At 41.2% G+C, this 27,891-nt stretch overlaps 1 protein-coding gene across 3 annotated transcripts in view; it reads right to left on the bottom strand.

The window, feature by feature from the left end:
* The window catches only part of SPOPL (speckle type BTB/POZ protein like), a 60,668-nt gene extending 34,939 nt beyond the window's left edge, over positions 1-25,729 (bottom strand). The window contains exons 1-2 of one of the 3 annotated variants that reach the window (XM_048870409.2): positions 25,535-25,727; positions 15,807-15,912 (exon numbers count right to left, since the gene is read on the bottom strand). The gene's annotated coding sequence lies outside the window, so the exon portion shown is untranslated. Of the gene's footprint in view, positions 1-15,806; positions 15,913-25,534 lie in introns of all 3 variants that reach the window. The other 2 variants (XM_048870412.2, XM_048870408.2) reach the window with 2 other exon arrangements.
* Positions 25,730-27,891: the final 2,162 nt, after the last annotated feature.

Below are 27,891 nucleotides of genomic sequence, written 5' to 3'. Positions count from 1 at the left end.
TATCAATACAACTAATATTTTAATTGCTTTTAGCTACTAATATTGACCTTAAGTATAGTGCTTCCATACTTTAGCTGTAGGAATAGTACAGTGAGAATAAATTTCCTTTTTTTTTAATCTAAAAAAACCAATACAGAAAAGATTAGATAAATATTTAGCCAAAGGAAACAATGCCATTTTCCCAGACACTTTGAATGACTGTGGATTTAAATCAAAGCTATTTAAATTACCAATTTTAATTATGATTTAAAGTAGCGAGCAGGAAAGCATGATTTTAATCGAGTTTTTGCATTTGTACTTTTGAGTTATTTTCCTAAAGACAGGTATATTCTCATTGGTTGGTAAGCATTAAAATATCTGATTTGCACATTTAACACTAAATTTGGTGCTTCTTCTTGCTAACCAGGAGTATATACTCTATCAGTACACATTTCTTTAAGCAATTATATAGCTTAACTATTTACTAGATGGTAATTAATTTTTTTACTTGTGATTAGTGTCAAGCTGTGTTTGGATGAAAATTCAAATACAATTAAAAATGCACAATTCTTTTTATTTACTAAAACTATCTTAAATGTGCTAGATACGGAAGAAGAAAAGTTTATCAACACATGTTTTGCATTTAAAATTGAATGTATTAAACAAAGGAAATTTATAATTAATTAATTGAACTGATTCTTTCCAGTCATTATTCCCTCAAGATTTTGGAACAAGCACACCTCATCCTCTTGCATCTAGTTTTTATTCAGATTGAAAGATGAAAACAAACTTTCCTGCTTTTTCAGCTACTAATTAGTTTCTTAATTTTGAATGAAATGAAGTAATAGAATAAATGGGAATGAAGAAAATCTTCTCTTCTGTACCTGCAGAAGAAGCTAATGCAATCAAAAGCTGGTTTACCAGTTCAAACAACTCCATTTTCAGGTGCTTAAGCTCCAGACATCCACCAGTTCAGTGGTTTGACTTTCTTTGAAACTTGGCAGTAAACATGTACTGCTTAATTTTTATTTAATTTAAACGACTAATAGACAATACATTAAGGCCCTAACATAGGTCAGCTTTTTCAAATTTAATTTTAAGTAGTTTTTTTAAATGAACCTGGTTTTAGTTTAAATCAAAAATATTCAATTTAAGTAACACAAAATTTTTATTTAAAAATAACTGATTTTTATCCACACTGATTTGAATACATAGACAACCGTCAACTAATAACCAGAGCGATTCTTCTTTACATTAGCCTAGAAGCCTACCGAAATACAACAGGAGCAGTAACTTGGCAAGAGAAATTACCTAAAATAATACTGTAATATGCAATATTGTCTTTAGTCAACTGAGTCCCCAAGATAAGAGTCTTTAGATCTTAGTAACAATATTACCGATTGCAGTAAGAAAATATTAAGGAAAAGACTAATAATAAAAACAAAAGTATTGGCAACAGATATTAAATGTGTATTTTACAACATGTTTGAGTTGTCATAATATTTTTCTGCATTTAGATGCACTGAACATGCTTCAACTATCATCCTAAAGAAGCTGACAAACAAGTTAACCTTTTGTAGTTTAGATCTACCCAAATTTTGTCTGACAGAAATTTTAAAAATGCAGACTATTTCTCAAAGGTCAGCTAGTGTATATGAATCAATTCTAGTAATGCCTGCTTTCATTTCTATTACATATCTAAATTTAGAAAGCAGATATGAAGTGGACTCCAATGTGCATGTTTACATGGATGAACATTTGATTTGTTAATCTGAAGTCAACACAATCCCCTCCCAAACAATTAAGTGAGTTTGCAAAGTAATTCAAATGAACGTGGTCTAGCTCCAGTGATACCATTCCAATCCCCATAATCAAAGCGGTTTCGCTGGATTTTAATTTATTAGTTTCCTGTGACGGGAATCAATGCAATAAATTTTTGACATTTACTATTTGGGAGAAGGAAGTATTAAGTTTTCAAATACCGGATTATTTAAAATCTCATTGACTCCCAATCCTGGGCTAAAGCACAGTGCAAAAACCCAACTCAGGATGAAGGATGTATCACAGTATCAAACCAGCACATAGCAAACCCAGAATGAGGGGCATGCAAAACTGTCTTAAATGTCCTCTTTCCCTTAATCACAGCGGCGTGCATGCAGGAGCAGTGTACCAGCTGTCATTAGATATAGGTCTCTTACACTAGGGCAATATACCTATGGCTGGTTAAAATGGGTTTAGCGTCACTTTATCAGGGCAATCTTCTTCCTCCCCAAATCCTACAGATATTTTTAAAAAAAAAAATCCTCAGTCACGAGAAGTGTTATTTACTACGTTGTTCTGTCAAAATATTAGTCTCGTAAACTGACCATTTTGTTCTTTAAAATAGTTAATAAACCGTTATTGAAAAGAAAGTCTGAATTTGAGGACAAGACAAGACAGTCAAAAAGCTAATTAAAAGGAACAATCTGTTACCCTTCTCCAGACTTCTGTCTGTAAATAACTACATTACATGATAAAAATAATATAATCATTACATCTAATTACAAAGATTAAGTACACTTTTGTTCTCAAGGTCAAACTGCATTCCCTGTATCCCAAACTATGTGAGACTAAATTTCCTACTGGAGGATGCACAGCATTCACTCAATATGTATCTGCAAAGTAAAGGCTATGCAATTTGCCAATCTGTCCATTTGTTCCTTAGAAGAGGATGTTGAAAGTAACAGATAATTCTGAAAAGTGCATACAAAATAGCATTTACCTAATATTTACTAATTCTTATCACATCCACTACTCTGGCACTGGTATCTAAGCACCTAATATATGCTAATTCAATTACTGTACTTAAACTACTAAGCATTTTTTGTTAGATATGTTACTTTTCCATGCAGTTAGAAATATTCTGTGGCCAAGTATATCTTTAAATTAGATGTTTATACCTTAGAACTATTAGAAATATAAAGTCTTGCTTTCTTTATTTTTTTTGGAGGACTTGTTGGATAACTTGTATGAGGAGCAAGAGTGTCAGCTTCTTAAAAGGAGATTCTCTCTTAAGCACTTTAAAACAGATGTTGACAAGGACAATTTTCCAGTCTCTGTTTCTACATCACTCAAGTCCCACTCTCTCTCTTACCTACTTTTGCCTCCTTTCCATCATTGTAGTTTCTTTTTTGGCAGATTTAGAGCTACAGACTCCATACCACTCTGAACACCCAGATGTGTCCAATGACCCAGATCCTGATCAGAGCACCCACTGAAGCAGCAAGAAATTGACAAGATGGTTCACTTTCACTTCTGCTCTAAAATCAAAGCAGCAGAGCATGAGTTTTGTTAAATTTCTATGCACTTTAACAGTGAAACTGCTTTAGTCAAGACCCAGGTTATCCAGCAAAACCGTACAACAGCCTGATCTTCAATTTGTTGGTCTTACATGCAATATAACTCTTCATCTAAGTCACCTATCCTAGCTGTCTGTTGTCCAAGAAATAGGATTTTTTCAAGTCTGACTACACCAAGGGTAGTACAAATAGGGGAAAGCGAGCAAGTTCACATCAAGTTTTTGTACCTTTGGAAAACTGCCATTTCTGGACAATAAGCATATGAATAGTTAATCAAAAGGGTTACCAGAAACTGAGTGGGGCATATTAATCTAAAGACTCTTCGCACTGGAATCAGAAATACACACAGGAGTTTTAAAACCACCCCACAACTACATTTACCCTCCTTTTCAAACCAACAGTTTACAGTCATTATTTTAGTCACACGGGATGTGTATTATACCCATTAATACAAGAAGCTTTAAGCATGTGAGTTTACTATAACAATTATATTCCATTTCTAATCCAGTATATTTCTAGCCTTAATATGAAGTTAGATCAAAAACAGCAGAACTGTTAATCGAGATGCAGTTCATTACAACTGGTTGATTGTAAGTTTCCCCTTTTATAAAATGTCATCTTCTCCATGTCTCTCTTTGCTACTACTAAAACAAATGAACTTACATTTTGGGGGATTTAAACTCACAATAACTCAGTTTTATGCTCCATAACATGCATTGGAGAATGAGGTCATCTATCCACTGAAGTCAATGACAATGAAAGGTGGGGAGGAGCCAGATAAAAATTCTCAGCTCTAAATAAATTATACTATAGCTATAGTGAGGGATTGCTAGAGGACAGGGAAAAATTACCACTTTCCTCCAACCATGCATGCATTTCAAATAAAGACAGGAAACCCAATATCCTAGTTATCTTAACCTATCTTATCAGTTCTTATTTTCCAATTATCATTTGTGCTGTCCCCTGAACTTTCTCTAATTTTTGTTATTTTTGAGGTGATCAAAACTAGATGCTGTATTTAGTGAATTTCCCTCAGTTGCTGCAAAAAGTATAGTAGTATCCTTTCTTGGTTCACATATATTCCGATTAGCAAAACTCAGAATTATCCTTGCATCAATTATTTCATAACCCGATGGATAAAAATTCGATTAAAAATTAGTTTTATTTAAATTCAACATAGAAAAATACACCAATTTAAAATTAAATTTGAAATTGACAGCCGATGTTAAGGTCTAAGCTTATTATAATCATTTAAATGAAATACAAAAAATATTAAGCAGTACATGTTCAGTGCCAATTTTTAAAGAAAGTCACTGGCTATGCAATGGGAACCAGAGTTTGCTGAAGTGCTAAACCAGCTTCTGACTGCAGTAGTGTCTTCGGCAAGTGCACAGAGAATAATCTTCTTCAGTTCAGTTTATTCAACTAGTTCAGTTCAATGGCTACTTCATTCACAATTAAGAACCCAATTGGAGTTGAAAAAGGAGTTTGTTTTCCTCTTCCAAACTATAAATAAAACTAGGTGTGAACATGTGAGAGGATGAGGTCTACCACTTCTAAAATCCTAAAAGAATGATGATCAGAAACAACTAGTTCAATTTGCTAATTAAGTACTTTCTTTAATAAGTTACTGAGTTTTAAATGCAAACATGTTCTGATAAACTTTTCTTCTTATGTATCCAGCACTTTGAAGAGTACTATTTAATAAAACTAAAATGCTGGTTTTGTGCATTTTTAATTATATTTTAATCTCCATCCAAGCTCAGTGGCCAATAGTTTGTGCCAGCCTAGGAAAATTCTACTTACTTGGTTAATGTATTTTTCCTCCCCTCATTATCAATATGGCAAACAGTGGGCAAATAAATTTGTGTACAGAGGCTAGTACACTTTCATGACAATTTTGCAAGGCTGATTTAACCTATAGTTCAATCTATGCCCGTTCTATAATTAGCTTCTCTGCCGAGACAGCCAACAAGAGTACCTCTCAGTGCCAAATGTGACTTTCCCTTGTGTACTAGGAAACTGAGAGAAACCGCTCAGAGGTAACATCCTGGTTTCAGAAATCAGGTTTATACAAACACAAAGTAGCAGATCATGATGGAACAGCATTCGCTGCCAGCACCACCCGTCAAGTTTGGGATGTCAAGTGGAGAGCTAGACCCTGGATTGCTCACCCTGTCCCCAGTAACGGACCTATTTGCATCCAGGATCCCACAAAGGTACTGAGATCTTATATCAGAAGAAGAGATTAATAGGCTGTAGTTAGTATCATGCACTGTCTCCCGTTGCCAAAAGCATGACTGCCTTCTCCTGTTCATAATGTTGAGAATATAAAAACAATGTAATATCGGTCTGTTAAGAAGGTGATCCTGTCCTAATAGTATCCACCATCACCAGATAAAGAAACAGATCTTAAGATGGTTAAAGAAAACTTTGTTCGCTTGCCAGACAGAATGCCATCAATCACTTATCAACAAGTTGTGGTAGTGAAATCCCTACTTCCTTACTGTTTTGTCTTTATGGTCTCCATTACTCTTTTGTTTCTGTTACATAATTAATTTTGCTAGCTGCAAATGAATGAATGTGGTGGGGTGTGATTGGTTAAAGAATGGTTTTACAATAGGTTAGGATTGGTTAGAGAATTGTTTAATAATATTGTAGTAAAATGATTAGTTAAGGTATAGCTAAGCAGGACTCAAGTTTCACTATATAAACGGGGGGGGGGGGGGGGGGAGGAGGAGAAGACGACAAACTCACCTCTAAGACACAGCCTAAGATCAGAGCTGCTAAGAATCCTCTGCACAACTGTGAATCCAGCAACCAGAATCCAGACGAGACTGACCTTGCCTGGCTAACAGTAAAGTCTGCCTGAATGATCAGAATTGGTGAGCATAGCATTGTATGCTTAGCTTGTGTATTTTGCTCGGTAATTGTTAATAAATAGAGGATAAGGATATTACTGTGTAAGGCTCTTTCACTGATAAAAGGTCCTACAAAGGACGCCCTGAGCTCCTAGGAATTGAGTAAGGATGGGTACTTAAATTTACAGGGTTAAGCCTTGAGCCCATGGAAGGCTAAATGTGGGTGCCCCTAGAGTATGCGGGTAACTGAAAATTTTGTGCAGGTAACACCTTGAGAAAGTATCCCAAAACTGGGCATATCCAGAGGCCTGGTGTACAATGCCTTTAAGGCCTAGTCTACACCTAAAAATTAGATCACCTAGCTCCATCGCTCAGGGCTGTGAAAAATTTCATTTCTCAGCTACATCAAGAGAAAAACCCCTTCCCTCAACAGCACTGTAGCCGCACTACTGTAGAGTAGACGACCCTTCCGTCACTAGCATGGATGGATTTGGTGAAGGTAAGGCAACTTCCCCCCTCACCCCCGAGGAGTGGGGAGATAAAAGTTCTTACAGTAAAGTCTCAACATTGGCCCCAAACCCAACACTGAAACCCAAGCGATGGACATTTCTAGCTCACTAGACAGCAAGCAGGTGCAGGATTGTCCTCTTACCGAGGCATAAGATTTCTTATAGCTGCCTACCTTTTCATTCATGTAGCGTTGCGAAGAACTCCCTCTGAGGACCTAGTTCTTGTACTAAACCCCTAGATTAAGCATCCTGTTGATCCTTTGGTCAGAAGTGCCTTTAGGACTTTTCTATCTTTAAAGGCTGTCCTGGGTACAATCCCGCCAGAAAGGAGTTTTTCCGAGTTAAGGTCTTATCGGGGAACAGAATTACTACACTTCTCCTGAGGACTAAGTTGTGCAAAGAACATACTGTTTCTATTATGATCACAGTTTCATAGATGTGCTGCATTCCTGCATTTTTACAGCTATTTTTGATTCAGCAGTACCAATGTGATGCTTTTGTAGAAAGATCTTTTGGTATCTTTGTTTTCTTCACATGTGTTAGTGATGACCTGTGGCTCTGCTGCTCATGTGCATGGTTTGACAGTAAGCATACGTGAGAGTGAACATGTGCGCGTGTTGTGCTGGGAGTTTGAGGATTTCTGTGGCAAAGGAGGGGGATGTGCTGCAGTGAGGAGCTACATGTAATTGGGTTTACTATGTGTGCTGGCTATGTTGTGTGGGTGGTTTTGAAGAATGGTAGCAGTTGGGCCAAGCAATCCACCATCTGTCCAGTCTCCCTCATACAATCAATGCAACTGTTGTAGGCAAATTAGCTGTACGGTAAGGATGGTGACTGATCAAGTTACCGCTAATATCTTCAATGAAATAGACTCTTGGTAAGACATGTCTTACTATTGCAGGGGTGTAATTCATTAAGTCAAAATGGCTAAGAACTTAAAATTGGACAGTAAATGACCACAAATCCCAGTGAAAATTGAACCTGGTGATATTCTGAACAAAAAGAGCTCTCAACCATGTTTGTAGCTGTTTCCATCACTTCACACTGACTCAGACATTCTAGACCTCAGAGTGACACACAGGCAGTCCTGGAACAATAATACACAGATTAGAATAGTTTTCTTATTCCAGATTTAGAAAGAGGGTTGGACCTTATTCTAACAGGACTCATCTCCTTTTTTAGGATATTATAAAATATACATAGTTCAGATGTATAGCAGTTGTTCAAAGGGAAGAGACAATGAAACAGCATAAAGCATAATTTACAAGTATATTTTACAAAAGCAAAATTAATCCCATTCACTAGGGGTGGTATTTTGCAAATGACCACACTGACATGTTTCTGTGCAGAACCAAACACTATTAACCAAACAGACATTAGCTAGTCTATCACACTGCAAACAAAACGCTGTGGTTTACCAATATTGTGAAGCTTTGCCCCTGCCCCTTTCTTCTCCGATGCAGTATGAGGAGAGAGGCATAGAGAGGTAGGGAATGTTCCACCGCCTCATTATATCAGATCATAAAGTTCAGACAGTTATCTTGTTAGTGATTACTCCTGCAGAAATCTGTACAAAATGTGATAAAATCATATTTATGTAGCCCCCATATCTGAAATGTTTACAAATTTATATACAAACATGAGTAGAAGGGAGAGGGACTACATTATGCCATCTGAAAGATCACTGAGTTAAAGTGCATCAGATGTTTAACAGCACAACACAACAAATTAGCATGTCTTATCTCTGACCCAAGTACAAGACAAACCACTGAATGTCAATCTAGTCTCTAACACAGACTTGTTCTGTGGTATTGGGAACCTTACTTCCGACTCATTTTCCCTATCTGGAAGAGGGATCATAACTCACAGGTTTTGATGTTGAAGCTTAAGTGCTTTGAAGATGAAATGTGATTTAACACTGTTTGGCCAAGAAACTGACCTTATTTGAGCTAAAACTGCCGTAGGTCAGCAGTGTTACTTGTGTTGACATTATCCCTGGTGCTGCTGGCAGTGAATACTATTCTACCATGCTCTGCTGCTTTGTATAAAAACATGACTTCTGGATCCAGGATATAACCTGAGGGATGTGTCTCAGCTTTCTTCTAGTCTATAAGTGTCTGTCAGGGTTCCTTTGCCTCTCTGAACTCTAGGGTACAGATGTTGGGACCCACAAGAAAGACCCCCTAAGCTTATTTCTACCAGCTTAGCTAAAACTTCCCCAAGGCACAAAGTCTTTGCCCTTGGATTAGGTAAACGCTGCCACCACCAAGTGATTTAACAAACAATCAGGGAAAGGACCACTTGGAGTTCCTATTTCCCCAAAATATCCCCCAAAGCCCTTACACCCCCTTTCCTGGGGAGGCTTGAGAATAAACAAGATGAGCACAAACCAGCCTTGGATTTTTAAGACCCAAAAAACCCAATCAGATTCTTAAAAATCAGAACTTTATTAGAAGAACAACAACAAAAAAAAAGATGAGAACAACTCTGTAAGATCAGAATGGAAGGTAATCTTACAGGCAGTCAGATTCAAAACATAGAGAATTCCTCTAGGCAAAACCTTAAGTTACAAAAAGACACAAAAACAGGAATACACATTTTCCCCAGCACAGCGAATTTCACAAGGCAAAACAAAGAAAACCTAACACATTTACTAGCTAGATTACTTACTAAATTTATAGGAGCTGGAGGGCTTGCATCCTTGATCTGTTCTCGGCAAAGGTATCACAGACAGGCAAAAGCCTTTCCCCCCCTCCAGATTTGAAAGTATCTTATCCCCACATTGGTCATTTTGGGTCAGGTGCCAGCCAGGTTACCTGAGCTTCTTAACCCTTTACAGGTAAAAGGACTTTGCCTCTGGCCAGGAGGGATTTTATAGCACTGTATATAGAAAGGTGGCTACCCTTCCCTTTATATTTATGACCGTGTCAATCACCACACATTTGGCTGAGAGGTACTCTTGTTGGCTGTCTTGGCAGAGAAGTTAATTATGGATTGGACACAGATTCAACTAAGGTTAAATCAACTTCGCAAAATTGTCATGAAAATACACCAGCTCAGGTGCACAAATTTATTTGCCCACTGTTTGCCATGTCAGGTGGGGTGGAGTGGTGAATTATCCAAGTAAGTAGAATTTTCCATTTTTCCAATGTAGTACTGATCCGACACTTTGAGATTCTCTGCTACTTGATCCCTACATGGGGAGCACCACATCATAGAGTCATCCTGTAGTCATGCTTGCCCGATATAAGGGGCTTTCTGGAAACATCTCCTTTCTTCCTTATGCCAAGTGATATATTTGGTCAGCTCGTTGAATAGCCTTCCTATAATTATCTGGATGGTATGTGTGTCAAGACCTATAATAGGGTCTATATTTCCTTTTGCGCTCCAAGGTATCCTTTGATATTTTATTTGCTTAATTTAAAAGTGGTTTCCACGACAGTGCTATCTACAGACTTACAAGAGAGCCTACCTGACAGGATATTTAGAGGTACCTAGTACCTGATTGCCTATGGATTCGCTTTCCATGGTCTTAACCAGGTGGAGTTGGTGTTGTCACACAGAATCAAGTATTACATGCTACTCATACTGTAAATCTCAGGCTTTTTGGGGTTGGAGCATCTCCCACAACAGCCACTGTTATGAAATTCTTGCTTTAAAAAAACGTCTGCTAGTCCAGAGGATCTTTTGATTTTGAATGGCACTAAGTGGTCACTAAGGAGTCTGACCATGCGTACCTGGTTCTAGCACCAGACATGCAGGCAGCATGTCTACTAAAGGCTGCTGATGTAGCTTCACTTTCTTTTTCTTTATTGTCATTCTTTTAAATGAGACTAAATTGATACTTTTGGGAGTATCAATCAGGAAAAGTTTACTTGTGGGTGGACTAACTCCTTTTCCAAGGGCTCCACTGGAGGAACACAGAGTCTGCAAAGTACTCCTGAGAATGGCTTCAAAACAACCTGCCTAAAAAATATAGTTTTTAAGGTTCCTCCTCCATAGGCTCTGGCTCCAAATCCAAAAGAGAGGTCCTTGCTCACAGGAAGATGAATATGAAGAACATTCTTTGTGCTCCCTTGGCCCTTTCTTGTCCCTTCTTAGAGCCTGTACAGTGGAAGGATTTATATTATGTTACTTTTGTTTGGGAGGGGGGTATTAAGCCTTAGAAACCTTCCTCTGTGGAGGAGTGGCCCCTACGGTCAGAATCTGTAGTGTCCTTCCCTGATGCCTTTGATTTTCTTTCCCAATTTCTCAGATTTTTTGGGGGCGGCAGAGAGAGAAATTAACCTCTCAGGATTCCAACACTGAATGTATCTTTTCTTTATAGGGTTTTTACCCCTTCTTTGTAATATAGAGGGAGAACGGCCTCTATGCCCTGAGAAAAAGGAACTGAAAGGGGGAACCACATCTGCCGCTGTGCTGTAGAAGTATGTGTAACACTTGAAAGGTTCACTCTTGAGATAACTCCGTAAGTGGCCTTGAATTTTACATATGTTCCCTAACCACCTGCTCAAGGGAAGGGCAGGAACATGAAACAGCCCTTTTGTTTAATATCATCTCTCAGTGAGCAAGGTAGAGTTACATAAGAGCGGCATGAGAAATGGGGCCCCTTATTCCCTACTTGTTCTTCCATGTGTGGACTGCTCTCCCTCTCATCCCTCCAAAGCTGGCTGTTTGGAGAAGAGTGAGAAAGCAGTGGTGGTATAGTCAATGGATGGTTTGAGGCTCTGGTTAGCACAGCAGGTGTAGCATAGCTGATCCATACCAAGTTGTATCCAGTTAGGCCAGACATTTTTGTGCTCTGTTCTGCCAGCTTCTTTATATCTCTGGTCGCCTGAGAGATGTCCTTACCAAAGAAGCCCTCACAGATGAAAAATAAAAAGGATCCCTTTTTGGTTGTTTTGCCCTATTTTCTTATTGCTCTGAGCAGGAGGTCTTGTAAAGCCTCCCTGCAAATGTTGGAGGCAGAATGATCTGGCTGGGTCTTCATAGGAGTGACTATTGCCTTGATTGATAGGTCTGGTTCTGCCTCCAAGGTTTTGCATGCTGGGGTAAGACCCATCATAATGAATCTGCAAGCTTTACCTGCAAAGTAGAATGTCTATAGCATGGACAAAGAAACACAGCGTGGACGACTCCTAGAATGTCTCACGGACCACCCCCCCGCCCACTGTGGATCATGTACTATCCCTGTGGCAACTACTGCAAATTGCTTTAATAAAAAAATATAGGGAAGTGTTTAATGTAATTTAGTAGTTGGAAACCAAGAGGAGAGCCAACATCATGTGACTAGCCGGCTCTCTGCAGACCACAGTTTAAAACTGCTGTATTACAGTATATTATTCTAAACACTTATAGATAAATCCAAACTACAGTTATCAGGTATCTGATAAAAGTATATTTGATGATGCAGCTATTTGAAATAACTTCCCTCACAAAATTCAGTTAACTGCAGTGAGTGACTCATTACTTTGGGGGGTTGTTTCTTGCTGCAATTTTTGCTATGTTGTTTGCTTCAATTTCTTATTAATCTTTAGACAGGTTATTTGAATATTAACCTGATCCTGAATAAATATGGATTGTATGATGTATGTTAATATTTTATTGTAACTTTGCTTTAATAAAAAGATTTTTAATTGAATTGAATGTAGTACCCAAATTGAATGTAGTACCCAAACTGAGGACAAGCCACTACTGAGCAAGAATACAAGTTACCTTGCTTAAGTCACATGATAATCCTATTAACATAGCCCGACATAACATTTGGCTCTTTGTAAAGCTATACTGCTAACTCATCAACTTTACTCACCCTCTTCTGTAGTGTTATTAATGTAGTTTTCCTCCCACCTCTTATATTCATGCAGTTCTTACAGAGAGAACTCATCTCAATTAGTTACAGCCCCCCAGGAGCAAGGGGTGTCTTTAGTAAGAATGCAGTGTAATTGTCCATGAAATTAGTAGCCATTTAGAGCGTCCAATGCTTTGACTGATTCTTCAAATGTCTTTATTGACTTTTTTTCTTTCATTTCAGCGATTTCTCCAATGTATTATTCAAAGAGTTTTTAAATTCTAACCTCCACAGCATTTGCAGTCTCTCCCAGCTATGAATCATCCACAAGTTTGATTACTATAAATACTGCCCCTTTCCACTATTACTACTTTCTTATCAAAAATCAGAGAGAAAAAAAGTTTTGTTAAACGTATGCATTCAGACAGATAGGAGAACCACCTCTGAGATATATATCCATCTTCCTGCAGAATAAGTTCTATAAACGGAATTCTGTCCATTCTACTTCAGTTATAACTATATGCCAAATATGTCACAGCCCTAGTTGGGCTTCTCTTGCTGGCAGCCCACCAGACTGAAAGGAATCCCAGCCTCTGCTTTCATGGGTGTTTAAGCCTTCAAAGTCTGCACAGAACCCAGGCTCAGGCACTGTCTTAGTTCTTGAGTCATAGATGCACTGTCAGAGTGAAACCCTTCATCTAATACTCCCTCGTGAGAATGGTTACCACACCGCCCACATGCCTAGCCCATGGAACCATTACGGGCTCCTCAGACTCCCCTCATAATTTAAATAGTCCCTTTCTTAGAATTCCATCCAAATGTGAGCGTTCTGGTTTTATCTCTTCAAAGGGCACATAAGTAGGTATAGAACGAACACAGAGTTTGCACAGGATTCAAATATAGCATTGCCCTTTAATAATGAGAATCACAGAGAATACAAGGGAAAAACCCCAACTCTTATGTACATTTTCCCTCTCTAGCTCATCCTTCCCTTAGAAGTGCTTGCGGGACCATATGCTCACATAGATAAAAGCGTGTCTCCCCTTCACCCTCGACTCACTCGGCTCCTGCAACATGTTTCCTCATCTTAAGACAGTAAAAAAAATAGCCAAAGAGAAAACAAACAGAGCAGCCTCTTTATAACCTTCTAGTCAGTCTCCTCTGTCAGGTGACTCCCTGGTCAGCCATAATAGGTGACCCCCAGGTGATTTAATTGCTAGGTGACCTCTCCCCAGAAAACAGTTCCTCTGTGAAAGGAAGGGGTCAGCCTTTTTTCCCAGAGTGCTTCCTGTTTGAATAGGACACCATCAAGGTTTATCAATCCTCTACTGTTACACCTTTGCCAGTACTCCTGTTGGAATTTCAGTCCAACATGGAGGTAAAAGGACAACAGTAAAGACAATGGGCTGCATGCACCTTCAAAGTGGAGTTTGCAACTTGGTAAAGATATATGCAGAGTTCAAAATCTAACAGAGTTCTTAAATTGTACAGACAGATTCAAACAAATCATTTGCAATTTTATTTTGTAGCGATATACACTTTTCTACAGTGAAAACAGTAAATGATTGCTTCAGGTTACAATTAATGGTCAAGCAAGCCAACTCCAGATTTTTTCGCAAGAATTTGTTTGTTTTTTAAAAAAAACACAAAACAAAACTGTGTGACCTTATAAAAATCTTTAAAGACATACAAAAATGGAATGTAAACTTAAATATAACTTCTGAACAGGGTGGATAAAAACAGGTTTTTTAAAAAAGAAAGAAAAATCAGATTTTTAAAAAAATTTAAATCAGTTTAAGTTTTAAAAAAAATCAGCCTGTATTTAATTTAAACTTATTGAAAATGAAAATAGAAATGGACTAATCAAATATGTATTACTTCATTTTTTTGGATGTCAAGTTTTAAAGGAAGAAGTCAAACCCCTGAGCTGCTGGCAGGCAGTGGCTAAGTACCTGGAACCAGAGTTTGTTGAAGTGCTAAATCTGTTTTAGATACCATTAGCTTTTTCTGCAGGCACAGAGAATATTTTTTTCCATTTCAGTTTACTCAACTATTTCAGTTCAATGACTAGTCCATTCAAAGTTAAGAAACTAAATGATTAAGCTGCAACCACACTGGAACACAGCCTTTAAACTTTTCGGGACAGAAACAGTCTTTTTATTTTATGTTTGCACAGTGCCTAGCACAACGGGGTCCTCGGCTTTATCTCAATACAAAAGGAACAACTGGTGTACTGTCAACATCAAATGAACAATCTGTCTGCCCTGACAGCTGTCCATGTACAGAGTGACAATTTCTCTGCCTTGCCTGGCCCTTCAGTCCCCCTCATTATCCCAGAAATGTTCCCTAGCCATGATTCCCCTCCTCCCGTGCCCCAACGCTGTAAATCTTCAGCTAATGGTGGTTTACCAGCTGAAACCCTAACTCTGGAAAGAAGACATACGTGAGAGGGCATGACCAAGAGGTAAACAGTGCAGTCTCAGCCAGAGATCCTCTGCAGAAAAGGAGAGAGGGAAGGGGATATGGTGTCAGTAGTTCAGAGAGCGGATTCTCACCCTGTAAACTATGGGTACATCTACACTAGAAAAAACAAATGTGGCAATGAGTCTTAGAGCCTGGGTCAACTGATGCAGGCTTGTGCTACAGAGCTAAAAATAGCAGTGTAGACTTCCTGCTCAGGCTGGAGCCTGGGCTGTGAAACCCAGAGAGGAGGACGGGTCTCAGAGCTCGGGCTCAAGCATCAGCAGGAACACCTGTACTTCTATTTTTAGCCCCATAGCGTTAGCCTGAATCAGTTGACCCAGGCTTGGAGTCTCGCTGTTGCAGGGAATTTTTTTGTTGTGTAGAGGTTTGCCAACTGAGGCAGCAATCTGATCTGTCAGAATTGACAGAGCCCTAGTTGTGTCAGCATGTTGCATAGTCAATTGAGCTGAGAGTTTACCTCTGTAAAAACGTTGGGTTAAATTGTATACCAGATGACAACCCACACCTCACATTGGTGTAGGGCAACCCAAGGATGGACGCAAAGACAAATGATGGTGGAAACACTCAGTTGTTGATATTTTGGTATATATGATGCTATTAACTGAAGCACAATTAATTGAGTGCTCTAGTGTAGACAAAGAGCAGAAACACTCAAAACTCCTGGCTTGGTTTTAACAAAACATAATTAGCTCATTGACAATGTCTGTTAAAAAGGATGCTTTTTAAAAAGTTTAACATGTTCTAACCCTTCACGAGCTCACAATTTACATTCCCTAGAACTATCCACTCCCCACTTCAATCCCATAAGAAATCCAACACCAAAAACAGGGAAGAACACACTGATTACCCCCAATGTATCTGAGGCAACTCAGTTTGGCAATCCTTCTGTCCAGGTAACCGGAATTCAATTTGTGTAGAGTACACTTGAAATCAACACAGCCTTGCCTCAGCCTCTGGAAAAACAGCACAGGAAAGGAAGTAGTATTGATAAATTAAAATAAAGGTCAAATTATCAAACTGTGCATCTAGTTAACATGCTTTACACCACTTTACTTTGGCCACTTCTGCAACAAAGTATTTTTACAGAAATACAGAAAGGTAGCTGTTCATTTTGACAGGAAAGTATAAGTCACTTTTTGAGAGAAACAAGCCAGTACAGTGATGTAGATAAGTAATTCGATTCACTAATCTCGTAGAGTCAATCTTTCTATAACCTGTAGTAGCAATGAGTTTCTGAATCAGCAAAGAGAAATGCATTACACTACCTACTAAGTTTCCTAAGAGACACATGCCTACACAAATCCAAAGAACACTGGCAGTCAGTTAACAGATTACATAAAATAATTTACATACATTATATCTTGTACATTTTTAAGAGACTTTTACCAGGTCACTGAACATAGGGTCTTTTGCTCTGTCAAATGTTCTCAAAAATAGGCAAACCAAGTTAAAAAAATTTTAAAAGTTTGCTCCCAAACTGAGCATAAAACTGCAGTTAAAAAAATTGCCAAAGTTACAAATAACTGAAAATGACCCCTAAAAATATCATCTTCCATTTTTGTGTGCAGTGTTATTGTAGCCGTGTCAGTCCCAGGATATTTGAGAGACAAGGTGGGTGAGGTAATATCTTTTATTGGACCAACTTCTGTTGGTGACAGAGACAAGCCTTCAAGCTTACAGAGAGAGCCTGAAGAGCTTGAAAAGCTTGTCTCTCTCACCAACAAAAGTGAGTCCAAAAAAAGATGTTACCTAACCCACCTTGTCCCTAAAACAGACATTTCTGCATTATATACGCACAGCTTCACACTCTGCTTATATGCACATGCAAGCACAGTACTAAAAAAATCTACTAAGCTACAGTGAGTAGTCATCTTCTCAGGATGAAGAAAAATTTCTACCAAATTGAGGCTTTCATTTAAAAAATATTTCCAGCCTTTATGGTGCAAACATTACCTTCCAAACATGGATCAATGGAAATTAAAGCAGTGATGTCTGCCCCAATATGTACACAACTAGCTGCGGCAGTGTGGTGTCACTGCCTCTGCTGAAGGGGACAGCCACTGCACAGGAAGTAAGGTGCCTTAAACGGACTGTTGTGAAAACAAAGTATTCTGGGAAACCCAGACAACTTAGCAATGGGATATGTGGGATAGGACAGGGGGAAAGGAGACGAGAGAGGTTCCTGTCACTCCAACATGCAGAGGAGTCTCCTGGGGTGGCAGTGAAAGGATCCAACAAACAGAACTTGCCACAGAATCATTCGTTGGGTGGGATTAATTATTTTTATTGCAGCAGCGCTTAAGGAGGACTCAAAGAAGGCAGAAGACACTTTGAAAGGCCTCTTATAAAGATATGGGGAAAAGAAAAAAATAGGAAACAAGTGGAACAATGGTCATACAGTGAAGCTGCCAAAGAAAAGGACCTCAGTCAGTGTAAAAACTGGAGAGGCATTCAACTGCTGTCCATCCCAATTAAAATATTTACATGCATCATTCTAGACAGAACAAAGAAAGCTGTAGATTCAAGGCTATGACAACAACAGGCAGGGCTGAACAGGAGAAATCATGCATAGCTCAAATAGTAATCCTACATATCTCAGAACCGTTGATGATCAAATATCAGTCGCACTCTATGAATTTCATAGATTTCCAAAAAGCCTTTGACACAGTGGCTAGACATACCTTATGGAAGTAACTATGCCACTATGGAATTCCTCCAAAAATGACACTGATCATTCAGAGCTTCTATGAAAAATATGACACGTCAAGTAATACATAACAGCAAATCGACGAAGCCATTAGAAGTAACCACCAGAGTCAGACAAGGATGTCTTATGTCACCTAATTCAAGACCTTCATCTATTAGTAACGGATGGGGTACTGAGAAAACCACAGAACAACCGAGACAGATACAATGGACTTTCACAGAGAAGCCAGAAGACTTCGTCTTTGCAGATGACATCAATGTGATGTCCCATACCCACTGAGACAGGCAAGCTAAAACAAACGATCTCCAGGCTTATGCACAACTAATAGGGCTGAATCAACACCAAGAAAACAAAAATGATGAGAATCAACACAACAAAAATCACCAATGGCACTTACTGGAATTGACATAGATGAGGTCTGTTATATTAATTCTGATAGACTATGGGCCCAAAGAGTCAAAAGTGTGAGCATGACCCTGAAACTGTAGTTTTAAACAGGGTTCAGGGTTTGGTAATAGAGACATCAATCTACTTAGAACCATAGAAACCACACTATTATTTTTTTAACCTTTTATTAAAGATACAGATAAAGGAAAACAGTTAAAGCATTTGAAACGAAAAATATTAAATAAGGTTTTCATTTTCTCTTTAGCTGGAGCGAGTTTTTAAAAAGAAACCCCTCTGGTCTGTCAGTCTCTTAGATCAGTGGTCCCCAACCTTTCTTGTGGAAATAGCATATTGCTATTCCCAGAAGACTGTGGAGGGCCCCAGACACCCCGCTGCCGAGAAGCGGCAACGGCAATAAGCGTCACTGCTGAAATGCCGCCAAGAAACAGCAACACTTCTCGGCAGCATTTCTGCACCGGGGTGTCCTGCGGGTGCACAAAAATGCCATGGCACCCGCGGGCACCACGTTGGGGACCCCTGTCTTAGATGGTATTAAAGATGGTAATAACTGTCCTTTTCTTTTCCCCAAAAAGAAGTTAGGGGAGATGGACTGAAGTGGACATTTTTGCTGCTGCTGCTCAAGTCTGATCCTGTTTCCTAGAAGGCAAAACAAGACAAACACACAACAGGGGAAAGAAAAGAACAGCAGAGATGGAAAATGCAGCTTCTGTCTCTAGTGTTGACTCTCACTTGCAACTTTGCTGACTGAAAAAATACAAGCAGAGCACATAGTCTTATCAGCCACTCCCAAAACAGGCAAACTTGCACCAATATCTGGCTGTTCAGGGCATTGCTTTTAGCTGTCTCTTTGGTCACAGGCTTACTGCAGTGTTGCAAAATATAGTCTCGGCCAATTGAGCCAGATTCTTATCAAACAGAAGGCAAAAGAATAGGAAAAAAGAAATAAGGTGGGAAAGAAAAAGAACACACAGTGGGCAGGGAGGTTTGTGACAAAGTCTCACATCCTGGGATTTAGCCAGAGCCAGTGGAGATGTCATTGAGGTCCCTCGCTCTGGCCCAGATTGTTCTAGTTCTGAAAGATGTCCTGACCAAAGAAGGCCCGGGGTGGCAGTCACGATTGTGAAGCTTGCTCCTTCCCCTTCTCTTGTTTTTCAGTCAGCCAGAATTCACATCTGTCCCCAAAAATTCCCCTCTTAAGGATCTCAAAAGTGAGCGATGGGTGGAACATTCTTAATTATTTCAGCTACCAATTGGGCCTAATTTCCAACATACCAATTTTGGTTCATGGATTTCCAGTCCCCACTTTTCTTGTTTACCAGCCATTATTCTTAACACAGTCCTTGAATTATATCAGTAAACCTTTTCACTTGTACTAATTCAGTCTGTCTCCCCCCTTTTTCACCTTTTCCTTTCAACATTTATTATAGGTTACTGGAACACAAGAACAGCCATACTGGGTCAGACCAAAGGTCCATCTAGCCCAGTATCCTGTCTTCCGACAGTGGCCAATGCCAGGTACCCCAGAGGGAATGAACAGAACAGGTAATCATCAAGCGATCCATCCCGTGTTGCCCATTACCAGCTTCTGGCAAAGAGAGGCTAGGGACACCATCCCTGTCCACTTTATGAACTTTCACTTTTCACAGCTGAGCTCACAATTAGGGTAAATTTGTAGGTTCAATTAGCACAACAGGTCTGACATCACGTCTTGGCAGCACTGTAAACAAAACATGTGGAACAGAAAGATATTAGAGCTAGAATAGGAAAAGCCAAACATGCCTTTGTAACCCTAAAGCCAATCTGGAGAAACAGAAATCTTGTCCTCCAAACTGAAGTTGAATATTTAATACCATTGTAAAAATCTGTTTTACTACAGGACACTGAAACTTGGAGGCTCATCAAGATGCTATGATCTAAACTCCCAATTTTTATAAGCGGCTGCCTTACACAATCCATAATATCAGACAGTTGAAGACAGAAAATTATGGAACAGAAATTGAGATAGCTAGGGCACACATGGAGGAAGGAACCAAACAATATAATAAGACAGGCACTGGACTAGAATTCCCAGGGCAAGAGGCAACAAGACAGACCAAGCAAAACTTGGAAATGCACAACAGAAGTAGAACTGAACATCATTAAGATTACACGAGGAGAAGCTAGGACTGCATCAAGAGATCACGAAAAGCAGTAGTGAAGGCCGTAAGTTCCGAGTGGAATAAAGAGGTATAAGTCAGTAAGTCAAGCACTTACTTAGAAGCTCCCATCATGCACTAGGATTCCACTGTGCTAGATGCTGTACAAACATATAACAAAGACAGTTCATGCCTCAAAGACCGTACAGTCCAAGATGCATAACATCTTTAAAATGGGGTGTTAGACACCTGCTAGTCTGGCAGCCCTCCAAGCTGATGCTCAGATTTGGGTAGAATGGGGTCTGGTGTAGGAGCGAATCTTTAGCCCCACCAACCCCCACTAGTGCCACACCAGCAGAAGACTCTTAATTTGAATGCAATCTGAATAAATTAATTTGAGGGGAGGGGGTAAATCCATCAATTTATTGTTGACACGACATCAGTAATTGATAGTGTGTGTGGAAGGGCAACATAATTGATTGGTGTGTGTGGGGCTGGGCAGGAATAGCAGGATGCAGAGTTCAGCCAGTGGAAAGCCAGGGTCTAGAGCCCTGCAGCAACACTGGAATCCTGCAGGTCCAGCCAGATCCACTCCCATAATCACAGGAGCAGGTAAAATGTACTTTGCTGTGGATGGTATTGGGTGGGCAAAAAAACAAAAACTCACCAGAGGGCAGGAATTCGCAGAAAAACACTAAATCTCTCATCAGTTTGTCATAAATAGAATTTCAGCAATGTAAAGCAAGTTTGTTTGTTTTTTTTAAAATAAAGGTTTCAATACTTAAATTTAACCAAGGGATAGAAAGAGATGTGATATTATAACAGGAGTTAGTATTTTTACATGGTTTAAGCAAGATTTGTTTTATTCTTTTACTAGTAAAAAATGTGCCTGAATTCCTTTTATATATTAACTGACTTTATTTTTTTTGTAGCATGTGGGATTTGCGGGATCTAAGGTTTTTGCAGGTGGGAATGGGATAAACTTGCAAGAAACAATGCGGGAGTGGATATTGCAGGACAGAAGCAGGATTTAAAAAAATAGGCTGTGTCTACAATGGCACTTCCGTTGTTAAAACTTATCGCTCGGTGGTGTGAAAAAACACACCCCTGAACGACAAAAGTTTTAACGATGGAAAGTGCTGGTGTGGACAGCTTCATCAGCGGGAGCTGTGCTCCCGCTGACAAAGCTACCGCCCCTCGTTGGAGGTGATTTTATTTTGTCACTGGGAGAGCTCCCATCGATAAAGAGCAGCTTCACTGTGCACCTTACAACGGTGCAGCTACAGTGGCACAGCTGCACTGTTGTAAAGTGTTCAGTGTAGTCATAGTCCCACACAGGCCTCTACCAGGGTCTTCTGCCCATGTGGTGAGGGAGGGACTCAAGCAGCAGCAGAGGGCGTGGCTCCGGGCTCCATACGTTTTGATTGGCGATTAGACTTAATCCTTGCCTTCATGGGTGTTGGGTAAAATTCCCAAGTAATTTATATACATATGAATAAATGCATTTGTCTCTTTCATTTATATTTAGCTGCATATATAAAATTTTAAATAAGTTAAGAAGATACCCAGAAAGCAAAGAAGGATGGCTTAAAAAAAAGACATTGATTCTTAAAAATACTCCGCAAAATCAGGGTATTTTACAAAAGCAATACTTAGTCTGACATTGCTTGCAATCAGTTACCTTAGTTTAACATCTAATGGCCTCAGTTAGAATGCCTTATTCTGGCAGAAAATCTTAACGTTATTGAAGTTTTGCCTAAGAAATTCCTTTTCCAAAAACACATGAATGCTTCTCAATAGCATGATCCAGTCAGAGAACGCTACTAGAGGAAAAGCCATCCCAAATCTACTTCTGACCAGTACAGTGGAAAAAACAGAATGGGAAAATGATGAGGAATCTTGGTACTTGTAACTTGTGTTATTATATAGAGCCCATCACCATAGCATCTGAGCACCTAGAACTCACTATGGTAAGAAACAGTTTCAGAATACAAAGTTCTGCAAGGGTGCAGGATGTAAAAAGAAAAGTGAAGTACAATACAAAAAGGCTGAGGTTTTAAAAAAGCTTGTAGCTCAAACAGGAGACAAAAAACAAAACAAAACAAAAACAAGCAAGAGTCAGTAGAAAGAGAAATCATCAACTTAAACATTACTCAAAACTGAATCGAACGCTTATTATTTCAATAAACAAAACATATTTGAAAAAATATTTTTTAAAACATTTACTTTGTGCATTTGACAGTAACTGGTTTAACTATTTTCCCTGCATAAGTCAGTTTCTTTTATTTGCAGCTCAGAAAGTTCAGATACTCATAAAACCACAAAAATTAGCAAAGGGATTTACTTAACTGAAATTACTTTTATTGAATTTTCTGAAAATAACTAGCCTTCAAGCTGATATCCCTCTAAGAATTGTAATCAGTATGTATTGACTTTTAAAAGACAGACAAGCTTTTCCTATTTTTAATAATCAGGAGATTTTTGCCATTGTTTCTTCTTTTTTTTTTGCTGGCATATAAATTTATGGATAGCTACCGACAGGTTTAATTGACCATGATCTTCATGGATAATCATGCATATGGCCCTACTTGAATTGCAGGATGATTATCAAAAAATTGCAGCTGAGTTGTAGACAAGAGATGGAAAATTGTGGAAAAGTACTAATGAACCTTATTATTTGCGGTAATAAAGTCCATTATTACTTTTCTGCACTTTTCCACTGTCGGCAACCTGGGGCTGAGAGTGGGGGCTCCCGCTGTTGGCAGCCCACGGCTGAGAGCGGGGTGCCCCGGGTCTCCCACCATGATAACTGCAGTGGAAGCCTAATATTGCAGAATCTACAATTTCTGCAATATCACAAGTTAAATAAGGCCTTGATTATGTAACTAAAAATTCAACAAGTTACATACTCTGAAATCAATTATTAGTTGTTGAAATTAAAATCTGGTAGAAGTCTGTTTAATGGCTGTTCAGTGTGGCACGAAGACCAAAGAAGAATATTTCTGGATATTTTAAAAATATGTCAACTTGAGATCTAGTCAGTTTCAAAGGACTGAGTCAGAAGTAGTTTCAGATACTATACTTGTCCCTGCAGTGTTTTGTGGTTTTACAAATATTATTTTAAAATGTTTCTCTTTCCCCTATGGCTGTCTGAAAGATCCACACAAAGGGAAAAACGACTATGCAGCAGAAACAGTCATACAAACACGCTGTTAAATGCAAAGAATAAATCAAGAATTAGAGAAAAAAATGCATTTCCCTACTCTCAGGTATAGGACTCCTAGGAGTTAGCTGTAAGAACATTAAGTAAATTTCAGACATCTGTGTGATTTCTAAATTTCCTGTGCCCCCTTAACATGCTCACCCTGTTTTATTCCTTCAGAACAGTTAAGTAAAACAGATTGCTTTCCAGAATTATGAAAATAGGAACAAATCAATCTCAGAAAAGCCTTTAGAAATAGATGGTTTTGTCTGAAAACTTTAACTAAAAAAGCCCCATGTTATCCCACATGATACCTCAACTTCAATTCCAGCACCAGAAGAATTCCTTTGTACTGTTCAAACCACATGAAACACTGACTGCATAATTTATTCTGCAGAAGTGTTATAAAGAGTAGGAAAGAACCAGCTTAGATATCAGATCCCACATTGACTTTGCATGGCAGACAGCTAGAAACTCCATCTTTTGTTTCATGTAAACACATTTAATTTGAAAGCCACTGACCCTCAAACATCAGACAAATGATTTTTTTTTAAATTAACCCTTGGATACGTATGGATGAACACCACCATATAAGAGCTAGGCATTAATAGGAATAAAAATATAAATACTCTTACAGAGAAAAACTGCACTTTAAAAGTAAACTAAGCTATCATGTTTCAGAGTAGCAGCCGTGTTAGTCTGTATTCGTAAAAAGAAAAGGAGTACTTGTGACACCTTAGAGACTATCCAATTTATTTGAGCATAAGCTTTCGTGAGCTACAGCTCACTTCATCGGATGCATTCAGTGGAAAATACAGTGGGGAGATTTATATACACAGAGAAAATGAAACAATGGGTGTTACCATACACACTGTAAGGAGAGTGATCACTTAAGATGAGCTAATACCAGCGGGGGGGGGGGGGGGGGGTGAGGTGAGGGCTGGCAGAGAAAACCTTATGTAGTGATAGTCAAGGTGGGCCATTTCCACAGTTGACAAGAATGTCTGAGGAATTTTCTCAGACGCCCTCCCCCCCAGGGCTCTACCTCGTAGGTTAATGATCAGGTTGATACAAGTTGTTTTGGGGGTAAGGAAGGACGCAGACCAGTGCTTTCTACTTTTTTTTTTTAATTTCATTAAAAAAATTCCCAAAATTAACTCATCTGTTAGACTAGAACTCATTCACCGAATAGCTGATGCAGCACTCAGGTGCACAAGTATCAAGAGCTCAGCAAAAGGAACCAAGGAACCTTCCTGCCCTGTTTCCAAGCTACTACCCCAATGTGAACAGAAGCTCCACATTTGAAACAAGGAGTCCACAGTCATCATTGCTTATTCAGGCCCCTAGATAAGAGGGGAAAAGGGTTGGGTATGTGATAGATTACAAGCAGAAGGAAATGTAAGAGGTGTCTGAGGAAAAGCCAGAAGACCCTCTCCCCCGTGCTTTCCTTGGGGGACGTGTAAGGGATGGAAAAAGTAGGGGAACGGGGGGACACTGACCCTTCTCTATGACTCTACCCTGAATCACCCCCCAGATAAGCTGAACTCCACACGCTTTCCTTGCACAATCCCCCCATCCTGGGGAGCAGCTGCTAGGGGAAGGGGAGTGGAGTCCCAGCCAGTGTGCAGGACTGGGGGCAAGGCCTCACTCCCCTGCCTGGGAGTCAGTGTTGGGATGAGGGAGGAGAGAGGGAAGGAGGGCACAGGCCCTGCACCCTACCCCTCTGGGGTCCAGCGTGCCAGGCCTCGTTATGAGAGAAGGGCCGAGATCGCGGCCCCTCCGCTGGGGCCTGGGGGCGGGACGGGGACAGTCAGAGCTCGCTGCCGCAGGAGCGCTGTCGCGGGGAGGAAGGCTGCGGTCTCCGTGAGGGGGCGGTGCGTAGACCTGCCCCCGGCAGTCCCGGGCACGCCTCGGCGGAGGGGCGCGGAGAGCCACTGGCCCGGGACGCGGGGCCTCCCTACTGCCTGCGGAGCCCGTGTGCCCCGGCGGCCCGAGCGCGGGGGGGGGGGGGTGGGCGACAGAGCCCGGGCTGCTAGCAAAGGCCAAGGGCGGAGACCCCCCCCGCCACCCACCCACCCACCTCCCGGGTGCAGACTGAGGATCCCTGGGGCTCGGGAACTTACCGGAGCGCGGCGCGGGCTAAGCGGCTCGGCGGCGGGTCTCATGCTGGCGGGCGGTCACTGGTGCCCGGTGGGAGGAGGGAGCGGCGAGGCAGGGCGGTCACGGAGCCACATTTCCGCCCCCTCACAACCTTCCTTGCTACGAGCGCCGGGGACGAAGCCCAGACCCCCCGCCCCAACCCACCCCTGCCCGACACCTCCCGGCTCCCGTACAGCCCCAGCCGCCTCACTTCCGGGCAGGGAGGGGGTCACGCTGCGTGCAGGGATGATCTCACATCCGGGTTCTCGGGGGGACGGGCGCTGCCACGTGCTGCGCAGGCGAGGGCTCTGCTCCCCGCGCGCGCTCCGCCCGCCAGTCTAACGGCGGCGCCAGAGCCCGCAACGCGGCGTCCGCCCCGGGCCTGCAGGTGTGACGAGCGGGGGCTTTGTCACGAGCCTGGGGGTCGCGTTGCCTCTCGGGTTGGGGCGGTCTCTGCCCGGTTTCCTTGGCAACGCTGCCTAGGAAACCCAGTCAGAGCCGGGCATGCCCTGCCAGCCAGACGGCAGGAGAGGGGCCGGCCCAACGCGCCTGGTGCCGCTTGGCGATTCTCCAGCCCCTGAGCTTTGTCCCACCCGAACACAGCCCGCCTGTCACGGCCTTCACCCTCTGTGGCTGAGGCCATGTCCAGACAGCCGGCACCCCGCTCCCGTAACATCCACGGGGTGGGCGGCGTTGGGTCTCGGGGGCGCCTACCACTCAGCTTCCCGCTCGGGCCCACTAGCCTCAGCTCGCTGAGGGGCCCTCCCCAGCCACAGGCGCTGGGGACTGCTTGTAATGCCCACTGAGCGTCAGTCCATGCAGGAGGTGACCTGTAACTTGAAGGCTCCTTAGCAAGACCCGGAGGCGCCCAGACCTCTCAAAAGTGCCACCTTCGAGAGGGTCGTTTTTACACACTGTGGGTTAGCAAACACCAGAATTAAGGTTGCCCCTGTGACCTTAGCTCTGCCCCCTTGTGCAGACAGCCTTGAGTAATGAGATTATTCTGGTTTTTTCCTGCATGAGTAACTGGAGGATTTGAATGCAAGATCTTCCGCTCCACAGCGCAGGCCCCTGGGTGTTAGTCTGAGGCTGATACCTGACCCTGCTCCTTGAGGGGAATACTGTCATATTAGAGACGTGTTCTAGTCCCAGCTCTGCGTGTAGTAAACCAGGCATAAGCTTTTAATTTGACCAGCCCAGGTTTTAATTTGATCAATTTTTCACACTGTAAAGGCTGCATGCCTAGTCTACAATAGACCTTTAGAGCACATTAGTTAACATCGCACCTTTAAATCCTAGTCAAGTTAAGGTCTGTGATGAGTAATACGAGTTGTGAGCTACACCAAAATATTAACAGCAGACAATAGAAGAGGTGAGACTACAATCTAGAGTCTCCTGGCTGTTAGTACAGTGCACCTTCCCCCAAACTATAACTGGAAGTTCTCTCTCCCCACCCCATATGCATGATATTTTACCTGATATATGGGAAAATGCAACAAGATGGCCAAGAATGTCATGCAAGATTGAGGGTCTCTTATTGGTTTTAATGGGATCTTTAGCCACCATCCCATTTGCCTTCTCCAATTCCAGTTCAGATTTCCCAGTTTCTCTCTCATCTCAGTGCTACATCAAAGTGCATGACATCTCATCCGCTCATTATGTCCCTGGCACATCATCCCATTACATCATTGACATGGCATGTGTGGAAGTCCTCTGTGTATGCCAAAATATAGTCATTACATTGAAATGAAATATTGTTAGGATGTGTCAGGATGATGCCGACCCATGTCAATATTATTTGCATTACAGTAGCACTTAGAGGCCCTAGTCAAGATCAATGCCCCTTTATGACATTGTGCAGAACACAAAATAGGAGACAATCCCTTCCTCAAAGAGTTTACTGTCTAATTACATGAAACAGACCAATAGTGGGAGGGGAAACACAGAAAAAGGTGAAGTAATTTGCCCAGGGTCATTCAGCAGGTCAGGGGCAGAGTCATGAACAGAAGCCAAGTCTCCTGCCTGCCAGTCTAGTGCCCTAAACCAGAGGTTCCAAGACTTATTTTGCTGCACCCCAACTTTAAAGATTCATGTCCCATGACCACCCCCTTCTTTCTCCCCTCCCAAGTCCAGCCCTGTCCCCAGACCCCCTGCTTTGACTCCTGCCACACCCTTGCTCTCACTCTCCCAGGATGCTGACCCCTCCTGCAGCCACAGCTAGCCCCTTTTTCCCCCTCCCCAGGCCACAGTCCCTACCAGGCTGCACCTGCTGACTTCACGGTCCAGCCACTTCCTCTGCATTGCTGCTGCCCAGGCCCTGCTCCTATGCCCAGTGTCTGGG

This window comes from Caretta caretta, chromosome 11 (genome assembly GCF_965140235.1).
Source record: "Caretta caretta isolate rCarCar2 chromosome 11, rCarCar1.hap1, whole genome shotgun sequence".
NCBI classification, from domain to species: Eukaryota; Metazoa; Chordata; order Testudines; family Cheloniidae; genus Caretta; species Caretta caretta.
Note: the sequence above shows the minus strand (reverse complement) of the source record. Positions and strands in the feature narration are given on the sequence as shown.